A 19,550-nucleotide genomic window follows, 5' to 3' on the forward strand; every position below is an offset into this window, starting at 1 on the left:
ATTGGTTTCAAGGCAGAAGAGTGGTAAGGGCTAGGCAATGGAGGTTAAATGACTTGCCCAGGGTCTCACAGCTGGGAAGTGTCTGAGGCCAGATTTGAACCGAGGATCTTCCATCTCTAGGCCTGGCTCTCATTCCACTGAGCTACCCAGTTGCCCCCTGCAATTTTTAAGACATCTTCACCTATATTTTCCCACTGAGTCTCAAAACATCACCTGATAAATAGACTAACACTAAATTTTATGGCCATTTGGGCATAGTTCCAAGTTGCCCTCTAGAATGGTTGGATCAATTCACATCTAGCTCCACCAACTGTAGGATAATGCTCAAATCTTCTCCATCTTAAAAACAACAACAACAACAACAAAAACCTTCATTAAACCTTATCATCCCCTTTAGCAACCATCTTATGCCCCGCTTCCTTTTCTCAGCCAATCTCAAATAAAGAAAAGGAAAGGAAAAAGCTGTCTACACTGGTTGCCTCCATTTTTATCCTTTCAGCTTTTTCCCCTGCAACTTGAGTTCCAGTCTGATCACTCAACTGAAGCCATTCCTAAAGTTATAAATGATCTCTTCCTGGACAAATCTGATGACATTTTCTCAGTCCTCATCCTTCTTGACTTCTGTGACATATCTGACGCTGCTGATGACCCTTCCCTCCGGTATACTCTCTACTTGCTGGGTTTTCATGACATCTCTCTTTTGATTCTCCTTCTGATGGTCTGACCTCTCCATCTCCATCGTAGTCTCCTTTGCTGGATCAGCAGACATATCACTCTATCTGAGAGCGGGTTCCTTTTTCTCCTCTTTAGAGTGTCTTGGTAACCTCGCCAGCCCCAGTGGACTCAATTATCATCCCGATGCAGATGAGTCCCCAGAACTTCTCTCTTTCCTGAGCTCTATAGCAAAATGCACATCGGACTCTGAACTCGATGTTCTTTAGAAATCGCAAGTCCAATCTGCCTAAAACAGAACTCATTATCCTTTCTCAAAACCCCTTTTACTGCCAAGCCTGAGCATTTCATTCTTGATTCCCTCTTCACATCCCACAATATCTTTATACTCATGGATCCTTTCTATTTGTCCTTGACTCCTTCAGGAACATGACTCATAGTAATACCACTGGTTCAAAGGGTAGATGTAACTTAGCGATTTATCTAGGAAGCTTGCAAAAATTAATAGTTTTACATCTTATGCTTTACATAGTTGTATTATGCAAATTTGACTTTGTTAATAATTCTGAAAGAAATCTGCATTCCATAAAAATGACTGTTAATTTTATTGTTCAGTACTTTGCTCTGTCTTTCTCTGCTCCTGCCTTCTGCTCAGAGCTTTAGCTTCCTTGTCATCCCCTTAAAAAAAAACTAAAAACTAAAAACTAAAAAAAATCATCTAAGAAATCAGAAGAACAGCTCCACTACCACTGTGGATCAGGGGCTTGGCTTGAGACCCTCAGAAACTAGAGAGAAGAACTTTGCCCCACGTCACCCACCCAGCAATATGTTAGGCCCTGTGGTTCTATCTTTATTCTTTTCCCACTCAGATACCACCTGTCTCTCCATCCCTACTTGTTGTCCTGTCTGTATCCACATCTTGCCCTCACATAGTTCTCCCTTTCTTCCTCCTTTTCTCTGTTCACTATCCCCTGCCCCTACATGACTTTGAACAATATTCCAGCCCCTTTCCTCCAGTGGCCTGTGGTCTCCTTTCTGCCTCTCTCTTTCTTCCCTCCCTTCCCCACTTCCACAAAGGCAAATTCACATATAGTTTACATAAAGGTCTATGGAAAGATCCATTTGCATAAACCGAGAACTATATAGATTAGGGTGCCAATCTTCCCACAATCCTCTAACGAATGCTATTTTCCAGTCATGCATACTATTGGACTTTGTAAACTTAATGTTCTATAGAAGTCTCCAATTCTACCTGTCCAAATCAGAGCCTATTATCCTTCCTCAGAATCCCTGTTACTGTCAGCTCTGGGGGAATTAGCCTTCATGCTTCATTCTCATTTACTCCCCATCTCCAGTCATCAGTCTTTTCCTCCAATCTCTACATCTCTCGAATCTGTCCCTTTGCTCCTCTTACTACTTGGAAGGAGTGTTGGGAGAAGAGGAAAATTGTAAGTCAGGAATTAAAGTCATTGAAGAAGTAAGAGTAATATCATTTGGCCACTTTCTCATTTTGTGGGTGAATTCATTCCATTCATAGTCATGGTTTTGACTGTTAGTTGTGTATTTTTTTCAGTAAGATCCAATTATAATAATTCTGCCCTTTCCCACAGAGCCCCTCCTTTTACAAGGAAAAAGATGGTGGTAAAAGAAAGAAATTATAATTAGAGTAGTTTGTTCTCCCATCTTTGGCCTTCTTTCTATAATTTGTACATTTATAGTCAGTCTTATAGGATATATTATTCTTGGTTAACAAGTCTTTTTCTTTTGTCTTTTAACACTTTTCAGCATTGCCTTTCCTTGATAATAATTTCTGCTGTCTTACATGTTCCTGACTATAAATCTTTAACATTTGACCTCTTTTTTTTCTGGCTTTTTGTTGAGTTGTGGGTTTTGTTTTGTTTTTATCTGAAAACTCTGGATGTTGATTGACATTTCTGCCTATGTCTAATTTGGTTGGTTGGCTTGTTTTCCAGGAAGTGACAGGTAAATTCTTTTTATTTTCAACTTGCTTTCTGTCTCTTATAGTTTTTGTTGGTTTTCATTTATAATTTCTTAAAATATGGTATCCACATTTCTTGTTTGGTCATAGTTTTCAGAGTCCACTGACACTTAAATGGTCTTTTCTGATCTTGTCTTTTAGATCAATTGTTTTGGATTATAGATCTTTCACTTGTTCTATCTCTTCGAGTCTTTTGACTTCTTTTTTTGACACTATATTAGAAATATAACAACACAGAGGTCTAACCCTACTGCTGATCTTCATGAAATCCTTGAACAGCAACATTTTTCTGACTTGGTCTGGTCTCTGACTTGGGGAGCCCAGTGGCACCCCCATTCCTGGGGGTTCACTGTATTGTTACCAGACTTAGTAAGAACACTAAATGAACTTTAGTCCTTCTGCAGCTCAGAACTCCCCAACTCAAGCACTCCATTGGCTCAGTGTCCCCAGCAGTAGAGATTATTAGTGTGTTTCACCATATTCAGATTTGTATTTTTTCTAATATTTTTATTTCTTCATTGAAAAGCAGTACGTTCTGTTTGTTCCATTCTTTTCAGGTTGTCAACTACAGAACAAGTTTCTCAATTTTTTCCTCTAAGTTGTTTATTCTTATTTTAGGTCTTCCATTTTCATCCCCCCTCCCTTTCTATTTCAGTTCTTCTTTTATTTCTTCCTTCCATTCATTCTTTGCTGTTGTTTTTTTTAAATAACCCTTACCTTCTGTCTTATTTTTAAACCCTTACCTTCCATCTTAGAATAGTGTGTATTGGTTCTAAAGCAAAAAAGTGGTAAGGGCTAGGCAATGGGGGTTAAGTGACTTGCCTAGGGTCACCCAAATAGGAAGTGTTTAAGGTTAGATTTGAACCCAGGATCTCTCATCTCTAAGCCTGGCTCTCAATCCATTGAGCTACCCAGCTGCCCCCACCTTCTGTCTTAGCATCAATTCTAAGACAGAAGGGTGGCAAGGGCTAGGCAATTGGGATTAGATGTCTTAGAAAGAGTCACACAGTAAAACTGTGTCTGAGGTCAGATTTGAACCCAGGATTTCCCATCTCTTTGCCTGACTCTCAGTCTACTGAGCCACCTACCTACCACCCTTATCTATTAATTTTGAAGAAGGATACAAAAATACATCTGGTCCAGACACCTTAGGATCAGTTCATTTGCTTATCAACACCAAATGTTCAGGCTGCCAGATGTTCAAAGAGAAATATCTGGACACTTTAGGGTTAGCTTATCAGCCCCAGATGTTCAGGATGTCCAGACTCAGTAACATGAGGAAACTGTAATGGAAGCTCTAAAAGTAAATGTAAGTTTTCTGGAGTCTTGTTCTTTTTCACACCAAAAAACCCTTTCTTTTTTACTGTCTTGCCCTCTCTTCAGCAGAAACACTTCGAGGCTAATGTGTCACATGTCTGTATTTAGGGCTGTCCTGGACATTTGGCAAGAGAATGTCACTGTGTGGCTCGAAGGGAAGCAGAAGGGAAATCTCTAGATCCTTCTACCTAACTCTTCTCCAAGGGAGGCTTTAATTGGAAACATAGAATTGGATCTACCTCTTCTTTGATCATCGTTAATCTAGGGGACGAGGTTTTCAAGTTCAATATGGCTTCTGGCCACTGTTTTGATAACTGGGGAAACAGAACCCTTAACTGCCTTCCTACCAAATGCCAGCCCCACCATGAGTACACAAAGGAAATAGCAAAGAGCCCCATTTATCCAAATCTATAGCCAAACAAGTCAGAGGAAGCTATATATATGAGAATATACGCCAGATAGTACAGATGGAGGGAGCTCTACCATTGGAAGCTCAATCAACAATGGAAGAGCCTTAGATTTTGAAGTTTCCTAAAGGCTGGCAAAAGGACATGATGGAAGCCGCCAGCTTGGCTTCTTCCCAGAGTCTTTTTCTTCAGGAACCTGAACTGAGGTACACATCTGTCATCTTTTCTCTTGAAGCTGGCAGCCAGAAATGCCTGAAGAGACTGTAAGAGAACAGAGAATGGAAGAAAATGAAGAGACAGAAGAAAGCTCGAGGAAAGCTCCTCACGCAGACGGGGGCATTGATCTCCCCCAATTAGGAGAAAGACCCTTAGCAATGGGCTGTTATTCTAGGTGAATTCCTGTCAACTCTCATCTTGTCTCTGATCATGCCAGTTATCATGGATCTTCATTTAGCAACACTGGAGAAGCAGGTAGAGCTGGCAATCTTAGTCCTACATTGATATGGTTCCACCCAAGTTGGGGTTGTTCTCCGCCCCAACCCCCCCAACTAGAGATGAGGTCACCAAGGCTCAGGGATATTAGATTACCCAGATCTCTCCTAATTCCAGATTCATTCTTTCTACTTCATCATCCTGCCTCTACCCCATCCCCCAAGTATTAGAAGGTCCCTCTGTGGATGACATTTGCTGACAAGACCAATTTTATGCCAATTTCCTGTCTTTTACTGAGTCCCAAGGAGCCAGCACTCCTGGTTCCCTGAACCTTTGACTGTGTCCATCCATAAGGCAATCATTACATTTACCCATGAAACTGGGACCAGGTGTATATAGAGAAGGTTCATGTTAAAGGCATCGTAATTGTAAGATTATTGAGGGATCAACACAAGGTTTCAGAATGAGAAGATACCAACATGGGGGAAAAACTTGGCCTTTATTAATAAAAAATAATTTAAGTGACGGAGGACCTATGATGAAGTTGTTTAGGAATTACAGCAACTAACTCAAACAAAAATTCTTTTGGGCCAATCATGGCTAATTTTCCAATAAGACAGATATATTCAGAAAGGAAAGTGATGCAAACATTTAAACATGTAGCTTTTACTGACTCACTCAAGTCTTACAGATTTAAAGCACCTTTTTGGGGATCCCATCCTGTGATTAATTTGATTTAGGATCTCTCTCTCTCCCTTCCTTCCTTCCTTCCTCCCTCCCTCCCTTCCTTCCTTCGTTCCTTTGTTCCTTCGTTCCTTTGTTCCTTCGTTCCTTCCTTCCTTCCTTCATTCGTTCATTCGTTCGTTCGTTCGTTCGTTCGTTCGTTCGTTCCTTCCTTCCTTCCTTCCTTCCTTCCTTCCTTCCTTCCTTCCTTCCTTCCTTCCAGTAGTAAGTGTGAGGGATGACAGCGGGACAACTAGAGTTGTCCAGAGAAATGGAGGAAGGCCTCCATCCAGGATGAATGTCCACGGGGCAGACAGTGGGAGAATTTGGAAGAGCTGCACAGGATAGGCTGGCTTCCATAGGCAGAGACTGTGGGAACTCTGGGATCAATGACATGACATTCATTTGAGTAACTTGAGGGATTTGAGGCAGGTATTCTCCAAAAGGCCCTTCAAGCTTTAGATCTATGATCTGCAGAGAGAAAGAAGAGTTTCTGCTGAGGAGAAACCAACGATTCACCTGAGATGGCCATTCAAGGATGGGAAGGTTTTCAACAGGCAGAAGTGGGGAGGGAGAATATTCCCTCGACGTGAAGGGTGGATGAGACCCTTATGGCAAGGAAATGTGAAAGGGTGGGACAAGCTAACAGATCATTAAATAGTTCAGTTTGGACAGAGCCTAAATCAGTCAAGAAGAGCAATAAGAGATATCAATCACAAAAATAACTCACATTTGACGCATAAAATGACAGGCTATTAGACCTAGATGGCTTCTTTAAGCTCCTCTAATCCAATGCTCTTAGAAAATTGCCCAATCACAGAAGGGATTATCAAATTACTCAACCAGCAAGGCCAGAACTAACTGTGAGTCAAACTCAGGTCTTTTAACTACCTATCCAGTACTCTTCGCACTAATAAAAAATGTACGGAAAAAATTATGTAAAGCATTCTCATTCTCAAAATGCTTTGTATTTATGAACTCCTCTGAGCAGCAGGACAACCCAGTAAGATAGGAACTACAGGTTTTTCATTTACATATGAGTTAGGTAGATCATGGTTACAAAACGAATAACCATCAAAGGTGAATTGGAACCAGGTCACTGTGACTGAGTTAATGAAAGAGCTTAGTGAATTTTATTTAATTTTTTTTGCATTGGGGCAGCTGGGTTGCTCAGTGGATTGAGAGTCAGGCCTAGAAATGGAGGTTTTGGGTTCAAATATGACCTCAGACACTTCTTAGCTGTGTGACCCTGGACAAGTCACTTTATCCCAATTATCTAGCCCTTACCCCTCTTCTGCTTGGAAACAATCCGCAGTATTGATTCCAAGATAGAAGGTAAGGGTTTTAAAAAAATTTTTTTTGCATTGATATTCATTAGGGAAATTGGTTTATTGTTTTCTTTTTCTGTTGGAATTAATTATTGTTTAAATGTTTGGTAGAAATTCATTTGTGAATCTATTTGGTCCTGAGTATTTTTTCTTAGGGAGTTCACTCATGGTTTGCTCAATTTCTTTTTCTGAGATAGGGTTATATAAATATTCTATTTCCTCTTGTTAATGTGGGCAATTTTTTAATTATTTTTTTTATAAATATTCATCCATTTCACTTAGATAGTTAGATTTAATTGCAGATAATTTGGCAAAATAGTGCCTAATTGTTTTAATTTCCTCTCCACTGGTGGTAATTTCATTCTTTTCATTTTTGTTACTGGCAATTTGGTTGTCTTCTTTCTTTCTTTTTTTAATAGAATTTATTTACAAATGTCTCAGCCTTTCCCTCCCCAACCCGCATTGTCCAGGAGACAGGTTTGTATATATAATGTCTGTCTTGTTTCCATTTTTCAGTTCATCTCTAGGGGTAAAAGTCACAATTTATTCTTCAAGTATTAAATCTGAAGCTGTGTATAAGATTCTCTTGGTTCTATTCATCTCACTGTTCATTATCTCATGTAGTTCTGGCATGGGGCATTGTACTCCCAAATTATAGAAGTGTTTTAGGCCAAACTATAAGCAGGCAAATTCCTTTGCTCCCAAACATCTGATAAGACCCTGAGAGGATTCTTCCTTTAGGGTTTGAGACGGACAGAGAGATACATCTCCAGGCTATATCTTGATACCATTGGGCTGTATCCAAGACATCTATCTGTCCCCTAAACTGTGAGGGGCACCCCCTATGTCTTCAGGTAAGCCACCCCCACCTGTGCCTCAGTGCATACTAATCTAGAGTCACATCTTTACTATTGTAAAGAGTATAAAGACCCCAGAATTGATGACCTCTGGGGACAGCTTTCCATCTACGCTGTCCTCCTGGCCAGATTCAACATTACCTTCTAAATTAATAAATTTATCTTTTTTATTTTTAAGCTAAGTTTTGGAGTCTTGCATTTTTGCAAAGGGTACCCTTCCCAAACCCAGGGGTTCACCTCAAGTCCCTCACAACAGTTCTTACTAAGTTTTTTTAAAAATTAGCCTGCTCATGTATCTTCCTTCCTTCATCTTCCTTCCTTCCTTCCTTCCTTCCTTCCTTCCTTCCTTCCTTCCTTCCTTCCTTCCTTCCTTCCTTCCTTCCTTCCTTCCTTCCTTCCTTCCTTCCTTCCTTCCTTTCTTTCTCTTCCTTCCTTTCTTTCTTTCCTTCCTTCTTTCTTTCTTTCTTTCTTTCTTTCTTTCTTTCTTTCTTTCTTTCTTTCTTTCTTTCTTTCTTTCTTTCTTTCTTTCTTTCTTTCTTTCTTTCTTTCTTTCTTTCTTTCTTTCTTTCTTCTTTCTTTCTTTCTTTCTTTCTTTCTTTCTTTCTTTCTTCTTTCTTTCTTTCTTTCTTTCTTTCTTTCTTTCTTTCTTTCTGTATTAGAACCAATATTATGTATTGGTTCCAAGGCAGAAGAGCAGTAAGGGCTAGGTAATGGTGGTTAAGTGACTTGCCCAGGGTCACATAGCAAGGAATTGTCTGATTCTAGATTTGAACCCAGGACCTCCTGTCTCTAGGCCTGGCTCTCAAACCACTGAGCCACCTAGGTGCTCCCATGCTCAGTTTCCTATGGCACAGAGTATTCTGTCACAATCACATACCACAATTTGTTTATCCATTCCCTAATTGATGGGCATTTCCTCAATTTCCAGTTCTTTGTCACCAAAAAGAGGGCTGCTAGAAATATTTTAAAACATAGAGGCTCTTTTCCCTGATCTCCTTGGGAAACAGACCAGCAATATCGTGTCTAAGGATATACTGATTCTATAATTCTCTGAGTGTAATTCCAAATTGCTCTCCAGAATGGTTAGATTGGTCATAGTTCCACCAACAGTGCATTACTGTCTCCATTTTTCCACATCTACTCCAACATTTGTCACTTTGCCTTTTTGTCATTTTAGCCAATCTGATGGGTGTGAAGTGATATTCCAGAATTGTTTTGATTTACATTTCTCCAATTAATAGTGATTTAGAACATTTATTTTCATATATCTACATAAGGCTTTAATTTCTTCATCTTGAAATTGTCTGTTCTTATCATTTGCCCATTTTGGGCAATTGGAAGATGGCACTGTGGGGGCCGGGGTCATGAACAGTAGACTCCACCACTGCAATAAGTTCACAGACTTGGAGTTGAGAGGCCAAAGTATAAGCAGCAGTTTATTCTTTTGCAAAAGGGCCATTCCCTTACTGCAATGATTCACGACCCCATCCCACTCAGCTGGTATTCTTCTAAATTTGGCAAAGTTCTGTATACATCTTAGACATAAGATTTCTATCCAAGAGTCTGTCTATAAATCTCCCCAACTTTCTGCTTTCCTTCTAATTTTAGCAATATTTGTTTTATTTGCCCCAAACCTTTCAATTAATAGACTCAAAATTATCCATTTTACATCTTACAATGTTCTCCATTTCTCATTGACCATAAAATTCTCGCCTATCCATAAATCTAATAGGCAATATGTTCCCTGTTCTTCTAATTGACTTAGGATACCTTCTATGTCTAGATCATGTACCCATTTTGATCTTATCTTAGTAAATAGTATAAGATATTGTCTATACCTACTTTCTGTCATACTTCTTTCCACTTGTCCCAACAATTTTTACCAAGTAGAGATTTCTTTCCCAAAAACCTGGATCTAATGTTTTTTTTTTTCAAATACAAGGTTACTATAATCTTTTACTACTTAGTTTGTTGTATGTCTGTCCTATTCTACTATGTCTTAGCTAGTATCAGATAGTTTTGATAATTATTGCTTTATAATACAATTTAAAATCTGGTACTGCTGTACTTCCTTCATTTACATTTTTAAATTAATTCTTTGGTGTTTTTGATCTTTTGTTCTTCAGATGAATTTTGTTATTATTTTTCTAACTCAGTAAAATAATTTTTGGTAATTTAATTGGATGGAATTGAATAATTAGATAGTTTAGGTAGGATTATCATTTTAATTATCTTGGCTCTGCCCATCCATGAACAGTTAATATTTCTCTAATTATTTAGATCTGATTTTTATTTTTGTGGAAAGCATTTTATAGTTCCTGGATTTGTTTGGCAGGTATACCTCCAGGTATTTTATCTCTGTGGTTTTTTTAAACGGGATATCTCTTCTTGCAGGATTTTGTTAGTAATATATAAAACTGCTGATGATTTATGTGGGTTTATTTTATATCCTGCTACTTTTCTAAAATTATTGATAGCTTCATCTAACTTCTTAGTTGAATCTCTAGGATTTTCCATCTATACCATCATGTCATTTGCAAACAGAAATAGTTTTATTACCTCTTTGCCCATTCTGATCCTTCAATTTCTTTTTCTTCTCTAATTATTATTGCTGGGAGGCAGAATCAAGATGGCTGTGTAGAGGCAGCAAAAGTTCAGACCTCTGAAAACCCTTCCTTACTGATTACAAACTAAATGCTCCTACGGGACTGAAATTAAGCCTAACAACAGGAAGAGCCAAGGAACCCTCCTGCTGGACTCAACTTAAAAGGTACACCCCCCAAAAGCCTGAATTCTAGAATACTCAGGTTTAAGGGAAGGAAGAAGGAAGGTCCCAGGACCCATCCCCCACATAGAATGCTGAGCCTTCAGCAGTAGCTGGAACCTCTGAGCAGGCAGGGTGCTAGTCTGGAGGGAGTACCTTGTGGGCAAAGCTGTGCCAGGCTCAGAGCATTAAAGAACAGAACAGGCAACCTAGTTGCAGCAGTGGAGACATTCCATATTGCCCCACCACCACCACCTTACCAAGGTTTTGGCCTCAGGGCACATCCAGTTCTGCAGATTTGACTCTGCTGGGCTTAATCTCATCAAGCCTTAAGAGGGCAGGGAAGATCAAGCTCCAACAACTGTCCTCCACAGAGGGCACTGAGAGATTTGCTGACTAAGCTCCAAGGGTGAAGGCTCATAGAAAAGACCAAAACCACAGATCCAGCACATAATGAGAGGAGCGAGAGTGCAGGCAACTACAGGGGGAAAAGAAGGGGCAAATATGAGCAAACAACAGAAAAAGAAAAAAGAAATTACAATCAACAGCTTCTATCCATGCAATGAACAAAGAGCAAATGCACCAGAGAAGGATGAAGGAACACCAAGCAAAAACACAGAAACTCCAGTGAATTGGACACAGGCTTTGGAAGAACTCAAAATACAATTAAGAGAGGCTGAAGACAATTGAGAAAAGAACTAAAAAAAGCAAGATAAGTCATCTGGAAACAGAAAATAATGTCTTGAAAGCCAAAATTAATCAGCTGGAAAATGAGGCAAAGGAGATGAAAGATGAGGCAAAGAAAATAAAAGATGAGGCAAAGAAGATGAAAGATGGCCTCCAAAGAAAATCTAATTATTATTGCTATAATTTATAATACTATGTTAAACAATATTGCACCCTTTTTTGCCTTGGCACTGTGCCTAGGGTCCATACTCCCCTGTAGCCACATGCTCTAGTTGTCCTGAATTTTGACCTAAGACTGCAATCTAGCTTCCCGTTTGGGCAATGTAACAGAGTCCTGCACCAGTGCTAGTACAGTTGTCTTGGGATGGACAATTACTCCCTCCCATCCTTTTGTTGATTCTGCCACTTCAGAATTCATTTAAAGAAGTTATTTAAAATTATTTGGAGGAGGGGCAGCTGGGTGATTCAGTGGATAGAGAGCCAGGCCTGGAAACAGGAGGGCCTAGGTTCAAATCTGACCTCAGACACTTCCTAGCTGTGTGACCCTGGGCAAGTCTCTTGATTTTTTTTAGCTCTAGAGCAACTCTTTGAGGTTCTAAGTGGCATTGGCTTGCTTTAGTAGAGGGAGTTTTCTGAGTTCAGAGGGTCATAGATTTAGAACAGAAAAGGAAGGGAGGAATCATCTAGTCCAACCCCTTTAATGTACAGATGAGAAAACTGAGACCCAGGGAAGTGACCTTAATCAGGGTCATATAGGTGACATATAGGTGACAGAGCCAGGATTTGAACTCAAATCTTTGAACCAAGGTTTCTTTCCAAGGCACTTTCCTGCTTCCCTTTCATACCAATGAATCACAAATCTGTTTTTCTAAAATATTATAAACTAAGATACTCCTAGAAGAGAGAGAGAGTTGAATAAGGAAGGAACTGTCAGACATGGTGACCAGAGCTGGTTGAAGGAACTTCCCTACAGAAGAGAAGATTCAGTGTCAGGGGATGGAGTTTAATCATTACATTCAGAGCAGGTGACTTATGGCAAAGAGATTAAATTTCTCCTTATTTGAATAGCAATGAATCACATTTGTATATAGCTTGCAGAAATGCTCTTTATAGCAAATAGGTTTATTATGGCCCCATTTCTCAGGTAAGGAGACTGAGACTGAGAAGTTTCTACTTCTATATCTATTATCTTTAGATAAGTGAAACTCTAGGTAGCAAACTGCTTCCAAAGCTCAGATCCTAATTATCCAGCAGTCACACAGGGAGAGTTAATAGACAAAAGAGATTTGCAGAGATAAGATTTAATTAAGGACTGGAGCTGAGCAACTGGGAGCCCCTGGTCAAAGGAGTTTGGAATGGAAAGCAATTCCAGAAGTCAATAAGAACTAGCAAACAATTCTGTAGCCCAGGACAAGACCCACCCATGGTACCTGGGGCCAGTAGAGGAGTGTGAGGAAGAAGTCCAGGAGGAGAAACCTTAAGAAGACTCTGACCCAGAACACAAACTCCCATGAGGGAAGAGACACCAGGATAGCATTAGCTCCCTTGGAATCTCATCCCAGCCACCTCTTCTAACTGATTACTTTTTTAAGTCACTAGATGCAAAGTTCAAGTTATTTCTATGAGGAAGAAATAGAAAGACACTCTAGGACAAAGTCCGGGATACTCTACCCTCGTTGTTATGTCTCTGTAATTTAATATTTTGCAGCTGAAGGTCTCTGTCTAATTTGTTGTTATTGTTCAGTCATTTCTGATTCTTTGTGACCCCATTTGGAGTTTTCCTGGCAAAGATGCTGGAGTAGTTTGCCATTTTCTTTTCCACCTCATTTGACAGGTGAGGAAACTGAGGCAAACAGAGTTAAGTGACTTGCCCAAGGTCACAGAGCTAGAAGAGGTCTAAGGCTAGATTTGAACTCAGGAAAACGAGTCTTCCTGATTCCAAGCCTGGTGCTCCATCCACTGCAACACATAAAACTTTGGTGACTATAGACAGGAGGGTACAATAAAAAGAATAATGGATGTAAAATCAATAAACTTCGGTTTGAATCCCAGCCCTGAAAGTTATTCACTGGGCACCCTTGGGTAAAACACTTGAATCTCTGGATTTGTTTTTGAATCTGGAAAATGAAGGGATTGGACAGAATGATCTCTGAGGTCTCTTTTTGTTGTGGGGGGCTTGAGGTGAACCCCTGGGGTTTGGAAAGGGTACCATTTGTAAGAATGCAGGACTCTGAAACTTAGCTTAAAAATAAAAAGAGAAATGTATTCATTTAGAAGGTAATGTTGAATCTGGCCAGGAGGACAGTGTAGGTGGAAAGCTGTCCTTCTAGTCAACATCAGGTCTAGAATCTTTATACCCTTTACAATAGTGAAGAAGTAACTCTAGAGTGGTATGCTCTGAGGGGAGGGGTGGAGGAATGAGGAGGTGGTCATCTGACCGGGGTCTGCCTGAAGACATGGGTGGCGACTCTCATAGTTTTAGGGGACATGACAGATAGGTGTCTTGGATACAACCTGATGGTATCAAGGCATCGCCTGAAGGTGTACCTTTCTGTGTCCATCTCAAATCTAAAGCATGATCCAAGGAGGAGAATCCTCTCAGGGTCTTATAGGAGTTATCAGATGTTTTGGGTTAGGAGACACAAGGATGGAAAGGAGTGAAGGAATTTCCCTGCTTGCAGTTTGCCTGAAACACTTCTATCATTTGGGAGTACAATGCCCATGCCATTCTGATCTGAAAATCAGTGATCATTGCCTTTTTTTAATGCCTTTCCTAATCCTCCTTAATTCTACTACCTTCCCTTTTTGGGTGTGTTAAAATATATGAAAGTTATAAATGTTTTATTTACAAAAGAGGTAGAAAGAGTGAAAGCAGAGGAATACAGAAGGGTAGAGAAGACATTAACCTATCTAATTAAATATTGGCTCAGCCAGGAGTTGTTAACCTTCAACCAGAATTAAACTATCTCCAGAAGACAGGAAAGGAAAACCAGCTATCCATTTACCCAAGTTCCCTTTAAGAGGCAGGTCAAGACAATAACTTGAGCTGAAGATGACTCCCGAAGCCGACTTCCTTCTTGGAGTGACTCTCTTCTTAGAGCCCACTCTCTCTAGCCTCACAAATTCAGGGTCTTTTATAGTGGGCTATTGTCTCCTCCTCTCTTCACAGGGGTCAATCACAGCTTCCAAATCGTGTAGCCTTGCCCAGGGGTCAATGTCTGTGGGAACTAGTTTGTACCTTCTGGTGGGTGTGAACTAAACAGAATTCGCAAGTTTCTGACCAAGTTAGAAAAAAGGATGGAGCTCTCCAAGTATCTTGCTGGCTTCTCACCTAGCACTAGGTGTGAATTCACTAAGTGGTTTTTGAGCTCTTCCACCTAGTTCAAGCTTGTTTGATTCAGTCAGCGTTAACCAGTGTTAACACCAACTAGGTAAAGAGAATAAAGGATTCCCTTTTCACAAGTGTGAACTCAAAGAGAACAAAGAGAACCAAGAATTTCCTTTCACACTGGTCATCTCTAATTGATGCTGTAAAGAATTGATTGGTACGTGGTTGTTTTCCATGTGGCCTCCCCTGTTCATTAGATGGTGTAGTCCTTCAGAGCAGGGACTGCCTTTGATCTTCCTTTGAATCCCAGGTTTAGCAGAGTACCTGGTATACTTTAGGCCCTTAATAAATGTGTATGGACTGACACATGCACTGGTGATTTCCTCTGTAGCAAAGGAATCTCTTAGGGCATTAACTTAGAAAACAACAAATTAACATTATCTGGGTTGCATTGAATTTTTACTTATTTTGTTAAACATTTCCCAATTATATATTTAAATATATATTTAAAATTATATATATTTTTAAAAAGCCCAATCCTTATTCTTTCTTAGTATCAATTATAAGACAGAAGAGCAGGCAAAGGCTAGGCAATGGGAGTTAAGTGACTTGCCCAGGGTCACACAGAAAATATCTAAGGTGTATAATTGGAAAATCTTGGACCTTTGGACTCCATCTCCCAGAATTCTTTTCTTGTCCCAAGAATCCTTTTCCCTTTGTTCACTTTAGCAAAGTTATGTTACTATTTTTAAGCTGTGGGTAATGCCTCCCCCTTTCTCTTTTTCACCCATGAGGTTGGTGAGCTTTCCCTGTTTCTCTAGCTTTTTAGTTTCCTTTTGCTTCAAGTTAAATATTAATAAATATTATTAAATATCATACTTGGAGTATTGAATATTAATTTTTAAATTTTATATTGGTCAGATTTGAAACCAGGCCCTCCCAGCTCCAGACTTAGCACTCCATCTACTGTGTTACTTAGCTACTCCTCCAATTACATTTTTTTTTAATTCTCACCTTCCATCTTAGAATCAATACTGTGTATTGGTTCTAAGGCAGAAAAGTGGTAAGGGCTAGGCATTGGGGGTTAAATGACTTGCCCAGGGTCACACAGCTAGGAAGTGTCTGAGGCCATATTTGAACCTAGAACCTCCCATTTCTCAGCCTAACTCTCAATTCATTGAGCCACCCAGCACTACCCCCAAACCCAATTACATTTTAATCTGCCTCAGACTGCACTCAAAGATTTTGTAGGCCAGGAGGCTGGCAGTTTGACACACTGGTCTAGAGAACTCAGCATGGAAACACTTGTACCCAATTAGAGTCTTTGAGTTGTTTGAGACACTAAAATGTTAGATGACTTACCTAAGGTCATGCAGTTTTGTGGGTTTCAGAGGCAGGATTTGAACACAAGTCTTTTGGTTTCTCTCTCAGTCTTCCTTCTTTTAAACCCAGAAACTTAAAAACATGATTCTTCCATTTCTTTCTCCTTATGTCCTGCTCTTTTTAGCTCTACTTTTCTTTTCTCCAGCCTCTGTAAAGGCTGCAGATAACATGGAGTAGTTGAAAACAGAGGAGGCAGATGTTTTACTCATCTGCATTTGCTCCAGTGGCTCCCCCAATGTGGGATGCTTTGATCATTTGTCTTTCCCAGAATCTAGTAGATAGTCTTATCTCTTCACACTGAGATCCTGACTCCTGATACTTCTCGGTAATTTACTTGATTATGAAAATGGAGCATTTCTAGAAGATCAATAGTCACAGCATCTCTATTTCTTTCTTATCTTTTCTTCAGTGATACCTGAAATACATGGGCAGTTAGGCAGTGGATAGAGTTCCTCACCTGGAGTCCAGAAGGTTTATCTTCCTGAGTTCAAATGTGGCCTTGGACAATTCCTAGTTGTGTGACCCTGGGCAAGTCACTTAACCCTGTTTGTCTCAGGTTTGCACATTTCTCAAATGAGCTGGAGAAGGAAATGGCAAACCCTTCCAGTGTCTTTGCTTCAGACTCTTACTAGCTGTGGACACTGGGTAAGTCACTTGTTTTCCCATTACCTCTCCTCTGCCTTGGAACCAATAGACCGTATTGATTCCAAGATGGAAAGTAAGAGTTTTTTTAAAAAAAGAGTCAATGAGACTGTGTAATTGGAAAATCTTGGACCTTCGGACTCATCTCCCAGAATTCTTTTCTTGTCCCAAGAATCCTTTTCCTTTTGTTCACTTTAGCAAAGTTATGTTATTGGTTTTAAGCTATGGGTAATGCCTCCCTCCTTCTCTCTCTTTCTCTACATGCGAGGCTGGGTGAGCTCTCCTTGTTTCTCTAGCTTTTAGTTTTCTTTTATTAAGTATTAATATTAATCATTAATAATACTATCAATGTATTAATACAAATATTGATAATATTTGCATCAATGTAATCAAAAACATTAATAAATTGATATTTATTAACATAAACATGACATTGATTATTAATTAATATTCTCAATTCTTAACACATATTATTAACTATAATACTTGGCATATTGGATATTAGTCTTTAAAATCTACAAGACTTAGCTCCTGATTGGATGTTGGAGGTAGAAGAGAGTAAAGAATCCAAGGTGTCTTACTTGGACAACCTGCACAAATATGGTACCATTTACCATGTTACTCAACAGAAATACATCAGGTCCAAGCAGGTCTTTCACCACTGCCCCTTGCGAGGTCATCAATGGGAGTAGGCTACTTGATTTCATGTCCGTGACCAGGAATGAGGTCATGTTTTACTCTAGTAATTGAAGGATTCATGATTTTGTTGAAGTGGGTTTGAATCTACCCGTGCAGACTGTGTAGCATGGCTTCCTTCTCATTTAGTGCACATTTGCATTTTCCCACAAATCCTCCTTAGAGGAGCCACCCAAACATGAAACGTATTCTGTTAATATTCAATGGTTACTGAGTCGCCTCTTGTATTGTTTCTAACCTATCCAGTCTGTCGCCTTTTCTTATCATCCAGATTCATAAAAATGTCTTTTAGGTCATCTCTCACCTGTATAGAAAGTGGATTAAAACTCCCCCAACAGAATTCTGTTTTAGAAGTTACATTAAGGATTAGTTCCAAGGCAGAAGAGTGGTAAAAGCTATGTAATAATAGGGGTTAAGTGACTTGCTCAGGGTCACACAGCTAGGAAGTGTCTCAGGCCAGATTTCAACCCACAACCTCCCATCTCCAGACCTGATTCTCTGGCTACTAAGCCACATAGCTACCCAAGAAAGTACATTTTAGGAGAATATAACTGACTCCACTTTGCCTTATGTTTTCTGTTAGTATATTTCTTTGCCTTTCTGAGTGATGCCTATTTGACAGTTACTGAATATCTACTCCAAGATATTCCTTTCCCAACTTTATGGCAGTCAAGTGGCAGAGGGGATAGAGAATAAGGTCTGGAGTCAGGAAGACCTGAGTTCAAGTACAGCCTCGGAGAAATCACTTAACCCTGTTTGTCTCAGTTTCTCCAGTCGTAAAATGAACTGGAGAAGGAAATGGCAAGCCACTCTAAGATCTCTGCCAACAAATGGGGTCACAAAGAGCTGGACATGGCTGAAATGACTGAGCAGCAACAATCACATTCAGATTATAAAAGGAAACTTGGCACATAGAAGGTGTTTCACAAATGCTTTTTTCTTTCTTTCTTTCTTTCTTTCTTTCTTTCTTTCTTTCTTTCTTTCTTTCTTTCTTTCTTTCTTTCTTTCTTTCTTTCTTTCTTTCTTTCTTTCTTTCTTTCTTTCCTTCCTTCCTTCCTTCCTTCCTTCCTTCCTTCTTTCTTTCTTTCTTTCTTTCTTTCTTTCTTTCTTTCTTTCTTTCTTTCTTTCTTTCTTTCTTTCTTTCTTTCTTTCTTTCTTTCTTTCTTTCTTTCTTTCTTTCTTTCTTTCTTTCTTTCTTTCTTTCTTTCTCTTTCCTTCTGTCTTTCTTTCTGTCTTTCCTTCTTTCTTTCTTTCTTTCTTTCTTTCTTTCTTTCTTTCTTTCTTTCTTTCTTTCTTTCTTTCTTTCTTTCTTTCTTTCTTTCTTTCTTTCTTTCTTTCTGTCTTCCTTCCTTCCTTTCTCTTCCTTCCTTCCTTTCTCTTCCTTCCTTCCTTCCTTCCTTCCTTCCTTCCTTCCTTCCTTCCTTCCTCCCTCCCTCCCTCCCTCCCTCCCTCCCTCCCTCTCTCTCTCTCTCTCTCTCTCTCTCTCTCTCTCTCTCTCTCTCTCTCTCTCTCTCTCTTTCTTTCTTTCTTTCTTTCTTTCTTTCTTTCTTTCTTTCTTTCTTTCTTTCTTTCTTTCTTTCTTTCTTTCTTTCTTTCTTTCTTTCCCATTGGAGACCTCCAGTTGCTGTCAATGAACCATTATATAAACTTTGAGTCCAGGTATTCAGCCATTTCTGAGTTGATCAATCTCATCATATTATCATCTAATCCACATTTCTCTAATCTTGTCCTCTACAAAAACAGTATGAAATACTTTGTCCAAAGGTTTACTAAAATCTAGATAAATTATATCCATGGAATTCCCCTCATTTACTAGTTTAGAAAACTTCCCAAAAAAGGAAAAGAGATTAGTCTGGAATGAACTGTTCTTGATGAAGTAATGAGACATTGGAGAATTTTCCCAGGATTTGAGGTCAAGCTCAGTGACCTATAGTTTATAGACTTCCCTTCTTCCCCCTTTTATTTCCCTTTTTTGAAAATTGAGACACTATTTCCCAGTCTCCAATCTTATGGAACCTCTCCTTTTTTGATGGCTTTTCAAACACCAGCAATCATACCTGCCAGTCCTTTTAGGACCTGTAAAAATTAAATTAGTTTCTCTACTAAAAGTATTATATTTTTATGAGGTTTATTAAAAATTATTAGAAATCAAGGATAAAGAAATACAAAATAAGAAAAGTATGTGCCTAGGGCTGATTAGCCTATTCACATTCACTTACTACATCTTGCATGCCGTAGAGAGACACGTGTGCTTAGAAGCAGAAGAAGAGAGAGCTTGGGAGGCAGAGAGCCCTTTAAATACTAAATTGTGTTCT

At 39.4% G+C, this 19,550-nt stretch overlaps 1 long non-coding RNA gene across 1 annotated transcript; it reads right to left on the minus strand.

Annotated features, from left to right (window-relative positions):
• Nucleotides 1–4,411: 4,411 nt before the first annotated feature.
• LOC130457542 (uncharacterized) lies at nt 4,412–17,697 on the minus strand. The gene is made up of 2 exons (XR_008916832.1): nt 17,540–17,697; nt 4,412–4,656 (listed from the first exon to the last, which is right to left on the minus strand). It is a non-coding gene; the product is annotated as an uncharacterized LOC130457542 (long non-coding RNA).
• Nucleotides 17,698–19,550: the final 1,853 nt, after the last annotated feature.

Source organism: Monodelphis domestica, chromosome 2 (genome assembly GCF_027887165.1).
Source record: "Monodelphis domestica isolate mMonDom1 chromosome 2, mMonDom1.pri, whole genome shotgun sequence".
NCBI classification, from domain to species: Eukaryota; Metazoa; Chordata; class Mammalia; order Didelphimorphia; family Didelphidae; genus Monodelphis; species Monodelphis domestica.